A 15,832-nucleotide genomic window follows, 5' to 3' on the forward strand; every position below is an offset into this window, starting at 1 on the left:
AATTGCCCCCAGACTTAACCAATCAAACTCTATCCATATCCCTAACCCGAATCCTGGGGGTATTTCTAATCCAGCACTTGGGCATTGGCGGAGGTGCTCAGTTGACATGTGTTGGCTCTGGCATTCAATCCTAACCATAAAGTTAACCTAGTATGTTCAGTGTGAAATGCCGGAGCCGTGGTTAGCTTGGCTACCGCGAAGAGTTGGTCTCTTGCTGTGGGGTTTTCTGTGGGATTTGCTGCCTGAGCAGGTAGAACCTCTACCCTAATACAAACCCCAACCCAAACGTGTTGAAAGAGCCGTCTGTTAATTGTATCCAAATTTTGCATACCGAGAAGCTCTGTACTTCGCATCAGAAATGCCACTGCAGTGATTAGTTTGGCAACCGCCAAGACGGTCTCTGTTGCTATGGTATTATTTGTGGGATTAATTCTTAGCAGGAGCCAAGCTAACCACGGCAATGGTATTTCTGGTGGAAGATACGGAGTGTTTCGGAGCTTGTGGTTCGGATATAATTGGCGGCTGGCTCTTTCTACATGTTTTTGTAAGGGTTGGGATAGGTTTAGTATAAGGGTTTTATCTGCTTAGGCAGACACTCTGTTGCTGTTGTATTTCTGCGGGATTGTCCGCCTGAACAGATAAAACCCTTACCATAAGTGAAACATGTAGAAAGACGCGTCCATTAATGTTAACCAAAACTTTCACTCCGAGAAGCTTGGTACTTTCCATCAGGAATGCCATTGCCGTAGTTAGCTTGGCTACTACAAAGAGTTTTTCTCTGTTGCTGTGGTATGTTCTGTGCAATTGACTGCCTGAGCTGATAAAACCCTTACAATTAAGCGAAATATGTAGACGGAGTCGTCCATTAATTTCATCCAAAACTATTACTCCATGGCTACTGCGAAGAGTTTGACTTTGTTGCTCTGGTATTCTCTGTGTGATTGTTTGGCTGATAAAACCCTTACAACTAAGCGAAAAATGTAGAAAGAGCCGTCCATTAATTTTATCTAAAACGTATACTCTGAGAGGTTTGGTACTTTCCATCAGAAATGCCATTGCCGTGGTTAGCTTGGCTACCACGAAGAGTTGGTCTCTGTTGCTATTGTAATATCTGCGGGATTGTCCGCCTGAACAGATAAAATCCTTACTATAAATGAAACATTTAGAAAGAGCCGTCCATTAATGTTATCCAAAACTTTCACTCCGAGAAGCTTGGTAATTTCCATCAGTAATGCCATTTGCTGTAGTTAGCTTGGCTACTACGAAGAGTTAGTCTCTGTTGCTGTGGTATTCTCTGTGCGATTGTCTGCCTGAGTTGATAAAACCCTTACGCTAAGTGAAACATGTAGAAACAGCCTCCGTGACATTTTTTTCCGAAACTGTCAATCAGAAAGTCGGTACTTGAGAAGAGCAGTGCCATTGCTGTATTTAGCTTGGTTACGATGAAGTTAGTCTCTGTTGCTGTGGGATTGTCTGCCTGAGCAGGTAAAACACTTATGCTAACTAAAACGAAACGTTGTAGAAAGAGCTTGCGTCAGTAAGATCCAAAACTGTCACTCCGAGAAGCTGGGTACTTTCCATCAGAAATGCCATTGCCGTGGCGAGCTTTGCTACTGCGAAGGGTTAGTCTCTGTTGCTGTGAGATAGTTTTCATGAGCTGATAAAACCCTCAACCAAAACATGAAGAATGTCAGTTAGTTTGATCTAAAATTTCGAGTACGAATAAGTCGGTACTTAATTTCTGAATTTTCCTTGCTGTGTTTAGCTTGGCTACCGTGAAGTGTTAGTCTCTGTTGCTTTGATATTCTGTGTGGGATTGTCTGCCTGAGCAGGTAAAACAATTACCCTAAACCAACCGAAACGTAGAAAGAGCCATCCGTTTATTTTACCCAAAACTATCGCTGCGAGAAGCTTGCTACTCTCCATCAGAAATGCCATTGCCATGGTTGGCTTGGCTACCACCAAGACTGTCTGTTGCTGTGGTATTTCTTTGGGATTATCTCGCTGAGCAGATAAAATCCTTACTCTTACGTGAAACATGTAGAAAGAGTCGTCTGTTAATTTCATCCGGAACTATCACTCCGAGAAGCTCGGTACTTTCCATCAGAAATGACTTTGCTGTGGTTAGTTAGGCTACTCTGAAGAGTTAGTCTCTGTTGGTGTGGTATTTTCTTTGGGTTTTTGTGGCTGAGCAGATAAAACCCTTAACCTAACCCAAATCCTACCTCAAGCAAACATGTAGAAAGCGCTGTCCGTTAATTTTATGCGAAACTTTTACTCTGAGAAGCTCTCTACTTTCCATCAGAAATACCATTGTCGTGGTTAGCTTGGCTACTGCGACGAGTTGGTCTCTATTGCTGTGGTATTGTCTGTAGGATTGTCTGCCAGAGCATATAAAACTCTTACCCCAACCGTAACCGAAAGGTATAGAGCCATCCATTGAGTTTATCAAAACCCAACAGTAATTTCGGGGATAATTTCTTTAGTTTTTATCTTGAGAAATGTTTTTCTAAAGTGCGAGTCTCGCCACTCACCATGATGAGCCTGGGGTTCTTCTCCCTGACCGCGAAGCAGGTACAGAGCAGTGGTTTAATCACTCACTCTGGGCTTTTGGTGACCGTTCAGTGTTGCTTTTAAGGAGTTATCAAGAGGAAGGAGCCTGTTCGGTGTGGTAAAAAGGAGGGGCAAAATGTAGAAATTCATCAATTTTATCTAAACCTACCCCTAAAACTTAGTCCTAACCCTAAAAACATGACAATTGTAGAAGTGCAATTCAATAAAAGAAATCCACTTGTATTGCTGCAAACCCCACCAACAACTTTTCAAGTTTAAAACGGGATAAACTAATCAAGAGGGAAGACAATGGGGGATCAAGTGTAAAGAATAAACGACCTCCAAATAGATCCTATACTCAATCGATCAAACTCTCTCCAAATTCGTAACCCTAAACCTGGGGGTATCTGTAAGCCAGTATTTGGGCATTGTTGAGGCGCCTGGTTGACATGTGTTGGCTCTGGCATTCAATTCTCTAACCCTTACCTTTCACTCGGAGAAGCCTAGTATTTCCCATCAAAAATGCCATTGCCATGGTTGGCGTGGCTAACATGAAGAGTTAATCTCTGTTGCTGTGGGATTTTCTGCCTGAGCAGGTAAAACCTTTACCTTAACACAAACCCTACCCTTACGTGTTGAAAGAGCCGTATGTTGATTTTTATCCAAACCTTTCACACCGAGAAGCTCTGTACTTTCCATCAGAAATGCCATTGCAATGGTTAGCTTGGCACCGCCAAGACAGTCTCTGTTGCTATGGTATTCTTTGTGGGATTAATTCTTAGCAGAAGTCAAGCTAACCACGGCAATGGTATTTGATGGAAAATAATGTCACGGAGCTTAAGGTTTGGATATAATTAATGGATGGCTCTTTCTACATCTTTCTGTAAGGGTTGGGATAGGTTTAGTGTAAGAGTTTTATCTGCTCAGGCAGACAGTGTCTGCTGCTGTGGTATTCTCTGTGGAACTACTTTTGAGTAGGAAAAACCCTCATTGTAACCCTACGCCAACCCTGGCCAAAAGATGTAGAAAGAGACCTCCATTAATTTTATCCAAAACTTTCATTTCGAGAAGCTCGGTACTTTCCATCAGAAATGCAATTTCCATCAAATTATGCAAACCTAATCCTAACCAAAAGATTCAGAAGACTACACTTTCAGCGGTCATTTCTGTCGTTCTTGGCTTGAAAAATGTTTCTAAGTGTGAGTCCGCCACCCACGATGATGCGCTGCGGTGCTTCTTCCTGAGCATGAAGCAGGTACAGCGAAGTGATTTGATTACAAGCTCTGTGCTTTTGAGGCAGAGTGTGCTCTGAGTGGTAAAAGAAAAAAATTGAGAAAGCCATCAATTACTTTTATTTTAAACCTAACTCTAAAAACATTAACCTGCAATAGCAGTGAATTTCAATTAAAAAAAAAATCACTTATGCTCCAAACCCCATCAAGAACTTTTCAAGTTTAAATCAGGATAAACGGTGGATAATCTCAAGCTGTGTGCTTTTGAGGCAAGATGCATCCTCTGATTGGTAAAATGGAGAAATCTATCTATTTTATTGAAACATAACTCTAATAACAAACTGCCATAGCAGAGAACTTCAATTTTAAAAAAAAAAGGTTTATAATGCTCCAAACCTCACCAGCAATTTTTCAAGTTTAACACGGGATAAACTAATCAAAATACAGGACAGTGGCAGATCAGTTGTAAAGAAGAAAAAAATATCCAAATTGAACCCATCAATCTCTCCATAACTCTCATATTGGGGTATCGCTGAGCCAGTGCTTGGGCACTGTCCGCCTGAGCAGAAACACTTGACACTAAACTCAAACACTATGTCAACCGAAACATGTAGCAAGGACCATCCGTTGATTTATTTCCAAAACTTTTACTACGAGAAGCTTGGTTCTTTCCTTCAGGAATGCAATTGGCGTGGTTAGCTTGGCTACTGCGACGAGTTGGTCTCTATTGCTGTGGTATTCTCTGTGCGATTGTCTGCCTGAGCTGATAAAACTCTTACCATAAGTGAAACATGTAGAAAGAGCCTTCCATTAATTTTATCCAAAACTTTCACTCCGAGAAGCTTGGTACTTTCCATCAGAAATGCCATTGCTGTGGTTAGTTTGGCTACTGCGAAGATTTGGTCTCTGTTGCTGTGGTATTCTCTGTGCGATTGTCTGCCTGAGCTGATAAAACCCTTAAACTAAGCGAAACATGGAAGGAGCCGTCCGTTAATTTTATCCAAGACTTTCACTCCGAGAAGCTTGGTACTTTCCATCAGAAATCCGATTGCCGTGGTTAGCCTGGCTACTGCGAAGAGTTAGTCTCTGTTGCTCTGAGATTGTTTGCCTGAGTAGATAAAACCCTTAACCAATCCCAAACCCTACGTCAACCAAAACATGAAGAAAGTCATCAGTTAATTTGATCCAAAATTGACTACGAGAATTCGGTACTTTATTTCAAAATTGTCATTTCTGTGTTTAGCTTGGCTACCGCGAAGTGGTAGTCTCTGTCGCTGTGGGATTGTCTGCCTGAGCAGGTAAAACACTGACCCTAACCCAACCCAAACATGTATGTAGAAAGAACCATCCGTTTATTTTACCCAAAACTATCGCAGCGACAAGCTCACTGCTCTCCGTCAGAAATGCCATTGCCGTGGTTGGCTTGGCTACCACGAACACTGTCTGGTACTGTGGTACTTCTATGGGATTATCCGGCTGAGCAGATAAAACCCTTTCTCTTAAGTGAAACATGTAGAAAGAGTCATCTGTTAATTTCATCCGGAACTATCACTCCGAGAAGCTCGGTACTTTACATCAGAAATGACATTGTTGTGGTTAGTTTGGCTACTATGAAGAGTTAGACTCTGTTGCTGTGGTGTTCTCTGTTTGATTGTCTACCTGAGCTGATAAAACACTTACCCTAAGCGAAACATGTAGAAGGAGCCGTCCATTAATTTTATTACAAGATTTTATTCTGAGCAGCTTGGTACATTCCATCTGAAATACCATTACCGTGGTTAGCTTGTCTATCGAAGTTATTCTCTGTTGCAGTGGTATTCTCTGTAAGATTTTCTGCTTTAGCAGGTGAAACCCTAACCCTATCCCAACCGAAACATCTAGAAAGAGCAATCCATTAATTTTATCTGAAACTATCACTCCATGTTCAGAAATGTTACTGCGAAGAGGTAGTCGCTGTTGATGTGGTATTGTCTGTTGTATTGTTTGCCTGAGCAGACAATACTCTTAGCCTAACTCATCCCTAAACGAAAGATGTAGAAAGGGCAATCTGTTAATTTTATCCAAACCTTTCAGTTGGAAAATCTCAGTATTTCCATCAGAAATGACTGTCATGGATAGCTTGGCTACTGCTAAGAGTTATTCTCTGTTGTCGTATTTTTTTGTGGGATTGTCTGACTGAGCAGATAAGCCCTAACCCAAACCTTATCTCAAGTGAAACATGTAGAAAGCTCTCTTTGTTCATTTTATGCAAATCTTTTACTCTGAAAAGCTCAGTACTTTCCATCAGAAATGCCATTGCCATGGTTAGCTTGGCTACTGCGACGAGTTGGTGTCTTCCTGTGGTATTCTCTGTAGGATTGTGTGCCAGAGCAGATGAAACCCTTACCCTAACCCAAAGATATAGAGCCATGCGTTACGTTTAGCCAAACCTAATCCTATTTTCAGGGATAGGTTCTTTAGTTTTATCGTGAGAAATGTTTTTCTAAAGTGAGTCCTGCCACCCACGACGATGAGCTGGGGTACTTCTTCCTGAGCGCTAAGCGGGTACAGAGACGTGGTTTAGTCACAAGCTCTATGCTTTAGATGATGTTCAATGTTCCTTTCATGGGAGCATCAAGAGAAGGGGCATGTTCTGAATGGTAAAACGGAAAAAAGTGCAGAAAATCATCAATTTGATCTAAACCTTAGTCTTAACTCTTAAAACATTAAATTGCAATTGCAGAAAAGTTCAATTAAAAAAAAAAACAAACAAAAAACACTTGCATTGTTTCAAACCCCACCAACAACTTTTCAAGTTTAAAACGGGATAAAGTAATCAAGATATAAGACAAAGGGAGATCAGTTATAACGAATAAACACCCAATTTGCTCCTAGACTTAACCAATCTATCCATATCCCTAATCCTGGGTGTATTTCTAATCCAGCACTTGGGCATTGGCAGAGGTGCTCAGTTGACATGTGTTGGCTCTGGCATTCAATCCTAACCATAAAGTTAACCTAGTATTTTCAATCTGAAATGCTGTTGCTGTGGTTAGCTTGGCTACTGCCAAGAGTTGGTCTCTGTTGCTGAGGGGTTTTCTGTGGGATTTGCTGCCTGAGCAGATAAAACCTTTACCCTAATACAAACCCAACTCAAACGTGTTGAAAGAGCCGTCTGTTAGTTTTATCCAAATCTTGCATACCGAGAAGCTCTGTACTTTCCATCAGAAATGCTATTGTTGGCTTGGCAACCTCCAAGACAGTCTCTGTTGCTATGGTATTATTTGTGGGATTAATTCTTAGCAGGAGCCAAGCTAACCACGGCAATGGTATTTCTGGTGGAATATTCTGAGTGTTTCGGAGCGTTTGGTTCAGATATAATTAGCGGCTGGCTCTTTCTACATGTTTTTGTAAGGGTTGGGATAGGTTTAGTATAAGGGTTTTATCTGCTTAGGCAGACAGTCTCTATTGCTGTTGTATTTCTGCGGGATTGTCTGCCTGAACAGATAAAACCCTTACCATAAGTGAAACATTTAGAAAGAGCCGTCCATTAATGTTATCCAAAACTGTCACTCCGAGAAGCTTGGTACTTTCCATCAGGAATGCCATTGCCGTAGTTAGCTTGGGTACGACAAAGAGTTAGTCTCTGTTGCTGTGGTGTTCTCTGTGTGATTGACTGCCTGAGCTGATAAAACCCTTATACTAACTGAAATATGTTGAGAGAGCCGTTCAGTAATTTTATTCAAAATTTTTACTACGAGTACCTCTAATTTCCATCATAAATGCCATTGCTGTGGTTAGCTTGGCTACAATGAAGAGTTAGTCTCTGTTGCTATGGTATTCTCTGTGCGATTATCTGCTTAAACAGGTAACACACTTGCCCTAACCCAACCAAAACATCTAAGAGCCATCCGTTAATTTTGTCCAAAACTCTCACTCCAAGATGCTCGGTTTTTCCTTCAAAAATGCCATTGCCATGGTTACCTTGGCTACCACGAAGAGTTAAGTCTCTGTCGCTGTTCTATTTCTGAGGGATTGTCCGCCTAAACAGATAAACCCATTACTCTAAGCGAAACATATAGAAAGCACTCCGTTTATTTCATCCAAAATTTTCAGTCGAAGGTCGGTTCTTTCCTTAAGAAATGCCATTGCGGTGGTTAGCTTCGCTACTGCAAAGAGTTGGTCTCTGTTGCTGTGGTATTCTCTGTGCGATTGTCTGCCTGAGCAGATAATGCCCTTACAACTAAGCGAAATATATAGAAAAAGCCGTCCAGTAATTTTATCCAAAACTTTTACTACGAGTAGCTTGGTACTTTCCATCAGAAATTCCATTTTCGTAGTTAGCTTGGCTACAATGAAGAGTTAGTCTCTGTTGCTGTTGTATTTCTGCGATTGTCTGCTTACACAGGTAACATACTTGACCTAACCCAACCAAAACATGTAGGAAGAGCCGTCCGTTAATTTTATGCAAAACATTCAGCCCAAGAAGCTCGGTTCTTTGCTTCAGAAATTCCATTGCCGTGGTTAGCTTGGCTACCACGAAGAGTTGGTCTCTGTTGCTGTTGTATTTCTGAGGGATTGTCCGCCTAAATGGATAAAACGCTTACACTAAGCGAAATATGTAAAAACGCCGGGCATTAATTTTACCCAAATCTTTCCCTCCAAAAAGCTTGGTACTTTCCATCAGAAATGCCATTGCTGTGGTTAGCTTGGCTACCACGAAGAGAGTTAGTCTCTGTTGTTGTTGTTGTATTTCTGTGGGTTTGTCCGCCTGAACAGATAAAACCCTTACCGTAAGTGAAACATGTAGAAAGAGCCGTCCATTAATGTTATACAAAACTTTCACTCCGAGAAGCTTGGTACTTTCCATCAGGAATGCCATTGCTGTAGTTAGCTTGGCTACTACGAAGAGTTAGTCTCTGTTGCTGTGGTGTTCTCTGTGCGATTGTCTGCCTGAGCTGATAAAAACCCTTATACTATGCGACACATGTAGAAAGAGCTGTCCAGTAATTTTATCCAAAGCTTTCACTCCGAGAATCTTGGTACTTTTCTTCAGTAATGCCATTGTCCTGGATTGCTTGGCTACCACAAAGAGTTAGTCTCTGTTGCTGTTGTATTTCTGCGCGATTGTCCGACTGAACAGATAAAACCCTTACCATAAGTGAAACATGAAGAAAGAGCCGTCCAATAATGTTATCCAAAACTTTCACTTCGAGAAGCTTGGTACTTCCCATCAGGAATGCCATTTCCGTAGTAAGCCTGGCTACTACGAAGATTTAGTCTCTGTTGCTGTGGTGTTCTCTGTGCGATTGACTGCCTGAGCTGATAAAACACGAATGCTAAGCGAAACATGTACAAAGAGCTGTCCATTGACGTTATCCAAAACTTTCACTCCGAGAAGCTTGGTACTTTCCATCCGAAATGCCATTCCTATGGTTAGCTTGGCTACTGCGAAGAGTTGGTGTCTGTTGCTATGGTATTCTCTGTGCGATTGACTGCCTGAGCTGATGAAACCCTTACGCTAAGCGAAACATGTAGAAAGAGGCGTTCATTAATTTTATCCAAAACTTAGACTCTGAGAAGCTTGGTACTTTCCATCAGTAATGCCATTGCTGTGTTGAGCTTGGCAACTACGAAGAGTTAGTCTCTGTTGCTGTGGTGTTCTCTGTGTAATTGTCTGCCTAAGCTGATATAACCCTTACACTAAGCGAAATATGTGGAAAGAACTGTCCAGTAATTTTATCCAAAACTTTCACTCCGAGAATCTTGGTACCTTCCCTCAGTAATGACATTGCCTTGGTTTGCTTCGCTACCATGAAGAGTTAGTCTCTGTTTCTATTGTGTTTCTGCGGGATTGTCCGACTGAATAGATAAAACCCTTACTATAAGTGAAATATGTAGAATAGCCTTTCATTAATTGTATCCAAAACTTTCACTGCAAGAAACTTGGTACGTTCCATCAGGAATGCCATTGCCGTAGTTAGCTTGGCTACTACGAAGAGTTAGTCTCTGTTGCTGTGGTGTTCTCTGTGTGATTGACTGCCTGAGCTGATAAAACGCTAAGCGAAACATGTAGAAAGAGCCATCCGTTTATTTTACCCAAAACTATTGCTGCGAGAAGCTTGCTACTCTCCATCAGAAATGCCATTGCCATGGTTGACTTGGCTACCAGCAAGACTGTCTGTTGCTGTGGTATTTCTTTGGGATTATCTGGCTGAGCAGATAAAACCCTTACTCTTACGTGAAACATGTAGAAAGAGTCGTCTGTTAATTTCATCCGGAACTATCACTCCGAGAAGCTCGGTACTTTCCATCAGACATGACTTTGCTGTGGTTAGTTTGGCTACTATGAAGAGTTTGTCTCTGTTGGTGTGGTATTTTCTTTGGGATTGTGTGGCTGAGCAGATAAAACCCTTAACCTAACCCAAATCCTACCTCAAGCGAAACATGTAGAAAGCACTGTCCGTTAATTTTATGCAAAGCTTTTACTCTGAGAAGCTCTCTACTTTCCATCAGAAATACCATTGCTGTGGTTGGCTTGGCTACTGCGACGAGTTGGTCTCTATTGCTGTGGTATTGTCTGCCAGAGCAGATAAAACTCTTACCCCAACCGTAACCGAAAGATATGGAGCCATCCATTGAGTTTATCAAAATCTAATACTAAGTTCGGGGATAATTTCTTTAGTTTTCATCTTGAGAAATGTTTTTCTAAAGTGCGAGTCCCGCCACCCACCATGATGAGCTGGGGTGCTTCTTCCTGAGCGCTAAGCGGGTACAGAGAAGTTGTTTAATCACAAGCTCTGTGCTTTAGATGACGTTCAATGTTCCTTTTATGGGAGCATCAAGAGAAGGGGCATGTTCTGAGTGGTAAAAAGGAAAAAAAGTGCAGAAATTCATCAATTTGATCTAACCCTAAACCTTACTCTTAACTCTTAAAACATTAAATTGTAATTGCAGAAAAGTTCAATTTGAAAAAAAAACAAAACAAACAAACGACAAACACTTGTATTGTTCCAAACCCCACCAACAACCTTTCAAGTTTAAAACGGGATAAAGTAATCAAGATATAAGACTGGGAGATCAGTTGTAATGAATAAACACCCAAATTGCCCCCAGACTTAACCAATCAAACTCTATCCATATCCCTAACCCGAATCCTGGGGGTATTTCTAATCCAGCACTTGGGCATTGGCGGAGGTGCTCAGTTGACATGTGTTGGCTCTGGCATTCAACCCTAACCATAAAGTTAACCTAGTATGTTCAGTGTGAAATGCCGGAGCCGTGGTTAGTTTGGCTACCGCGAAGAGTTGGTCTCTTGCTGTGGGGTTTTCTGTGGGATTTGCTGCCTGAGCAGGTAGAACCTCTACCCTAATACAAACCCCAACCCAAACGTGTTGAAAGAGCCGTCTGTTAATTTTATCCAAATTTTGCATTCCGAGAAGCTCTGTACTTCGCATCAGAAATGCCACTGCAGTGATTAGTTTGGCAACCGCCAAGACAGTCTCTGTTGCTATGGTATTATTTGTGGGATTAATTCTTAGCAGGAGCCAAGCTAACCACGGCAATGGTATTTCTGGTGGAAGATACGGAGTGTTTCGGAGCTTGTGGTTCGGATATAATTGGCGGCTGGCTCTTTCTACATGTTTTTGTAAGGGTTGGGATAGGTTTAGTATAAGGGTTTTATCTGCTTAGGCAGACAGTCTCTGTTGCTGTTGTATTTCTGCGGGATTGTCCGCCTGAACAGATAAAACCCTTACCATAAGTGAAACATGTAGAAATCGCGTCCATTAATGTTAACCAAAACTTTCACTCCGAGAAGCTTGGTACTTTCCATCAGGAATGCCATTGCCGTAGTTAGCTTGGCTACTACAAAGAGTTTTTCTCTGTTGCTGTGGTATGTTCTGTGCAATTGACTGCCTGAGCTGATAAAACCCTTACAATTAAGCGAAATATGTAGACGGAGTCGTCCATTAATTTCATCCAAAACTATTACTCCATGGCTACTGCGAAGAGTTTGACTTTGTTGCTCTGGTATTCTCTGTGTGATTGTTTGGCTGATAAAACCCTTACAACTAAGCGAAAAATGTAGAAAGAGCCGTCCATTAATTTTATCTAAAACGTATACTCTGAGAGGTTTGGTACTTTCCATCAGAAATGCCATTGCCGTGGTTAGCTTGGCTACCACGAAGAGTTGGTCTCTGTTGCTGTTGTAATATCTGCGGGATTGTCCGCCTGAACAGATAAAATCCTTACTATAAATGAAACATTTAGAAAGAGCCGTCCATTAATGTTATCCAAAACTTTCACTCCGAGAAGCTTGGTAATTTCCATCAGTAATGCCATTTGCTGTAGTTAGCTTGGCTACTACGAAGAGTTAGTCTCTGTTGCTGTGGTATTCTCTGTGCGATTGTTTGCCTGAGCTGATAAAACCCTTACGCTAAGTGAAACATGTAGAAACAGCCTCCGTGACATTTTTTTTCCGAAACTGTCACTCAAAAAGTCGGTACTTGAGAAGAGCAGTGCCATTGCTGTATTTAGCTTGGTTACGATGAAGTTAGTCTCTGTTGCTGTGGGATTGTCTGCCTGAGCGGGTAAAACACTTATGCTAACTAAAACGAAACGTTGTAGAAAGAGCTTACGTCAGTAAGATCCAAAACTGTCACTCCGAGAAGCTGGGTACTTTCCATCAGAAATGCCATTGCCGTGGCGAGCTTTGCTACTACGAAGGGTTAGTCTCTGTTGCTGTGAGTTTTCCTGAGCTGATAAAACCCTCAACCAAAACATGAAGAAAGTCAGTTAGTTTGATCTAAAATTTCGAGTACGAATAAGTCGGTACTTAATTTCTGAATTTTCCTTGCTGTGTTTAGCTTGGCTACCGTGAAGTGTTAGTCTCTGTTTCTGTGCTATTTTGTGTGGGATTGTCTGCCTGAGCAGGTAAAGCACTTACACTAAACCAACTGAAACATGTAGAAAGAGCCATCCGTTTATTTTAACCAAAGCTATCGCTGTGAGAAGCTTGCTACTCTCCATCAGAAACGCCATTGGCTACCACCAAGACTGTCTGTTGCTGTGGTATTTTTTGGGGTTATCTGGCTGAGCAGATAAAACCCTTACTCTTACGTGAAACATGTAGAAAGAGTCGTCTGTTAATTTCATCCGGAACTATCACTCCGAGAAGCTCGGTACTTTCCATCAGACATGACTTTGCTGTGGTTTGGCTACTATGAAGAGTTTGTCTCTGTTGGTGTGGTATTTTCTTTGGGATTGTGTGGCTGAGCAGATAAAACCCTTAACCTAACCCAAATCCTACCTCAAGCGAAATATGTAGAAAGCACTGTCCGTTAATTTTATGCAAAGCTTTTACTCTGAGAAGCTCTCTACTTTCCATCAGAAATACCATTGCTGTGGTTGGCTTGGCTACTGCGACGAGTTGGTCTCTATTGCTGTGGTATTGTCTGCCAGAGCAGATAAAACTCTTACCCCAACGGTAACCGAAAGATATGGAGCCATCCATTGAGTTTATCAAAATCTAATACTAAGTTCGGGGATAATTTCTTTAGTTTTTATCTTGAGAAATGTTTTTCTAAAGTGCGAGTCCCGCCACCCACCATGATGAGCTGGGGTGCTTCTTCCTGAGCGCTAAGCGGGTACAGAGAAGTTGTTTAATCACAAGCTCTGTGCTTTAGATGACGTTCAATGTTCCTTTTATGGGAGCATCAAGAGAAGGGGCATGTTCTGAGTGGTAAAAAGGAAAAAAAGTGCAGAAATTCATCAATTTGATCTAACCCTAAACCTTACTCTTAACTCTTAAAACATTAAATTGTAATTGCAGAAAAGTTCAATTTGAAAAAAAAACAAAACAAACAAACGACAAACACTTGTATTGTTCCAAACCCCACCAACAACCTTTCAAGTTTAAAACGGGATAAAGTAATCAAGATATAAGACTGGGAGATCAGTTGTAATGAATAAACACCCAAATTGCCCCCAGACTTAACCAATCAAACTCTATCCATATCCCTAACCCGAATCCTGGGGGTATTTCTAATCCAGCACTTGGGCATTGGCGGAGGTGCTCAGTTGACATGTGTTGGCTCTGGCATTCAATCCTAACCATAAAGTTAACCTAGTATGTTCAGTGTGAAATGCCGGAGCCGTGGTTAGCTTGGCTACCGCGAAGAGTTGGTCTCTTGCTGTGGGGTTTTCTGTGGGATTTGCTGCCTGAGCAGGTAGAACCTCTACCCTAATACAAACCCCAACCCAAACGTGTTGAAAGAGCCGTCTGTTAATTGTATCCAAATTTTGCATACCGAGAAGCTCTGTACTTCGCATCAGAAATGCCACTGCAGTGATTAGTTTGGCAACCGCCAAGACGGTCTCTGTTGCTATGGTATTATTTGTGGGATTAATTCTTAGCAGGAGCCAAGCTAACCACGGCAATGGTATTTCTGGTGGAAGATACGGAGTGTTTCGGAGCTTGTGGTTCGGATATAATTGGCGGCTGGCTCTTTCTACATGTTTTTGTAAGGGTTGGGATAGGTTTAGTATAAGGGTTTTATCTGCTTAGGCAGACACTCTGTTGCTGTTGTATTTCTGCGGGATTGTCCGCCTGAACAGATAAAACCCTTACCATAAGTGAAACATGTAGAAAGACGCGTCCATTAATGTTAACCAAAACTTTCACTCCGAGAAGCTTGGTACTTTCCATCAGGAATGCCATTGCCGTAGTTAGCTTGGCTACTACAAAGAGTTTTTCTCTGTTGCTGTGGTATGTTCTGTGCAATTGACTGCCTGAGCTGATAAAACCCTTACAATTAAGCGAAATATGTAGACGGAGTCGTCCATTAATTTCATCCAAAACTATTACTCCATGGCTACTGCGAAGAGTTTGACTTTGTTGCTCTGGTATTCTCTGTGTGATTGTTTGGCTGATAAAACCCTTACAACTAAGCGAAAAATGTAGAAAGAGCCGTCCATTAATTTTATCTAAAACGTATACTCTGAGAGGTTTGGTACTTTCCATCAGAAATGCCATTGCCGTGGTTAGCTTGGCTACCACGAAGAGTTGGTCTCTGTTGCTATTGTAATATCTGCGGGATTGTCCGCCTGAACAGATAAAATCCTTACTATAAATGAAACATTTAGAAAGAGCCGTCCATTAATGTTATCCAAAACTTTCACTCCGAGAAGCTTGGTAATTTCCATCAGTAATGCCATTTGCTGTAGTTAGCTTGGCTACTACGAAGAGTTAGTCTCTGTTGCTGTGGTATTCTCTGTGCGATTGTCTGCCTGAGTTGATAAAACCCTTACGCTAAGTGAAACATGTAGAAACAGCCTCCGTGACATTTTTTTCCGAAACTGTCAATCAGAAAGTCGGTACTTGAGAAGAGCAGTGCCATTGCTGTATTTAGCTTGGTTACGATGAAGTTAGTCTCTGTTGCTGTGGGATTGTCTGCCTGAGCAGGTAAAACACTTATGCTAACTAAAACGAAACGTTGTAGAAAGAGCTTGCGTCAGTAAGATCCAAAACTGTCACTCCGAGAAGCTGGGTACTTTCCATCAGAAATGCCATTGCCGTGGCGAGCTTTGCTACTGCGAAGGGTTAGTCTCTGTTGCTGTGAGATAGTTTTCATGAGCTGATAAAACCCTCAACCAAAACATGAAGAAAGTCAGTTAGTTTGATCTAAAATTTCGAGTACGAATAAGTCGGTACTTAATTTCTGAATTTTCCTTGCTGTGTTTAGCTTGGCTACCGTGAAGTGTTAGTCTCTGTTGCTTTGATATTCTGTGTGGGATTGTCTGCCTGAGCAGGTAAAACAATTACCCTAAACCAACCGAAACGTAGAAAGAGCCATCCGTTTATTTTACCCAAAACTATCGCTGCGAGAAGCTTGCTACTCTCCATCAGAAATGCCATTGCCATGGTTGGCTTGGCTACCACCAAGACTGTCTGTTGCTGTGGTATTTCTTTGGGATTATCTCGCTGAGCAGATAAAATCCTTACTCTTACGTGAAACATGTAGAAAGAGTCGTCTGTTAATTTCATCCGGAACTATCACTCCGAGAAG

At 41.7% G+C, this 15,832-nt stretch overlaps 4 non-coding genes and 1 pseudogene across 4 annotated transcripts; all 5 read left to right on the top strand.

Annotated features, from left to right (window-relative positions):
- Window positions 1–2,457: 2,457 nt before the first annotated feature.
- On the top strand, window positions 2,458–2,673 carry LOC130120215 (small nucleolar RNA U3). Its single transcript, XR_008810930.1, has one exon. It is a non-coding gene; the product is annotated as a small nucleolar RNA U3 (small nucleolar RNA).
- Window positions 2,674–3,694: 1,021 nt separating this feature from the next.
- On the top strand, window positions 3,695–3,870 carry LOC130120212 (small nucleolar RNA U3; annotated as a pseudogene).
- A 2,344-nt stretch (window positions 3,871–6,214) lies between these two features.
- Window positions 6,215–6,426, top strand: LOC130120206 (small nucleolar RNA U3). Its single transcript, XR_008810926.1, has one exon. It is a non-coding gene; the product is annotated as a small nucleolar RNA U3 (small nucleolar RNA).
- A 3,989-nt stretch (window positions 6,427–10,415) lies between these two features.
- Window positions 10,416–10,633, top strand: LOC130120180 (small nucleolar RNA U3). The gene has a single exon (XR_008810902.1). It is a non-coding gene; the product is annotated as a small nucleolar RNA U3 (small nucleolar RNA).
- Window positions 10,634–13,290: 2,657 nt separating this feature from the next.
- On the top strand, window positions 13,291–13,508 carry LOC130120177 (small nucleolar RNA U3). Its single transcript, XR_008810899.1, has one exon. It is a non-coding gene; the product is annotated as a small nucleolar RNA U3 (small nucleolar RNA).
- Window positions 13,509–15,832: the final 2,324 nt, after the last annotated feature.

This window comes from Lampris incognitus, chromosome 10 (genome assembly GCF_029633865.1).
Source record: "Lampris incognitus isolate fLamInc1 chromosome 10, fLamInc1.hap2, whole genome shotgun sequence".
NCBI classification, from domain to species: domain Eukaryota; kingdom Metazoa; phylum Chordata; class Actinopteri; order Lampriformes; family Lampridae; genus Lampris; species Lampris incognitus.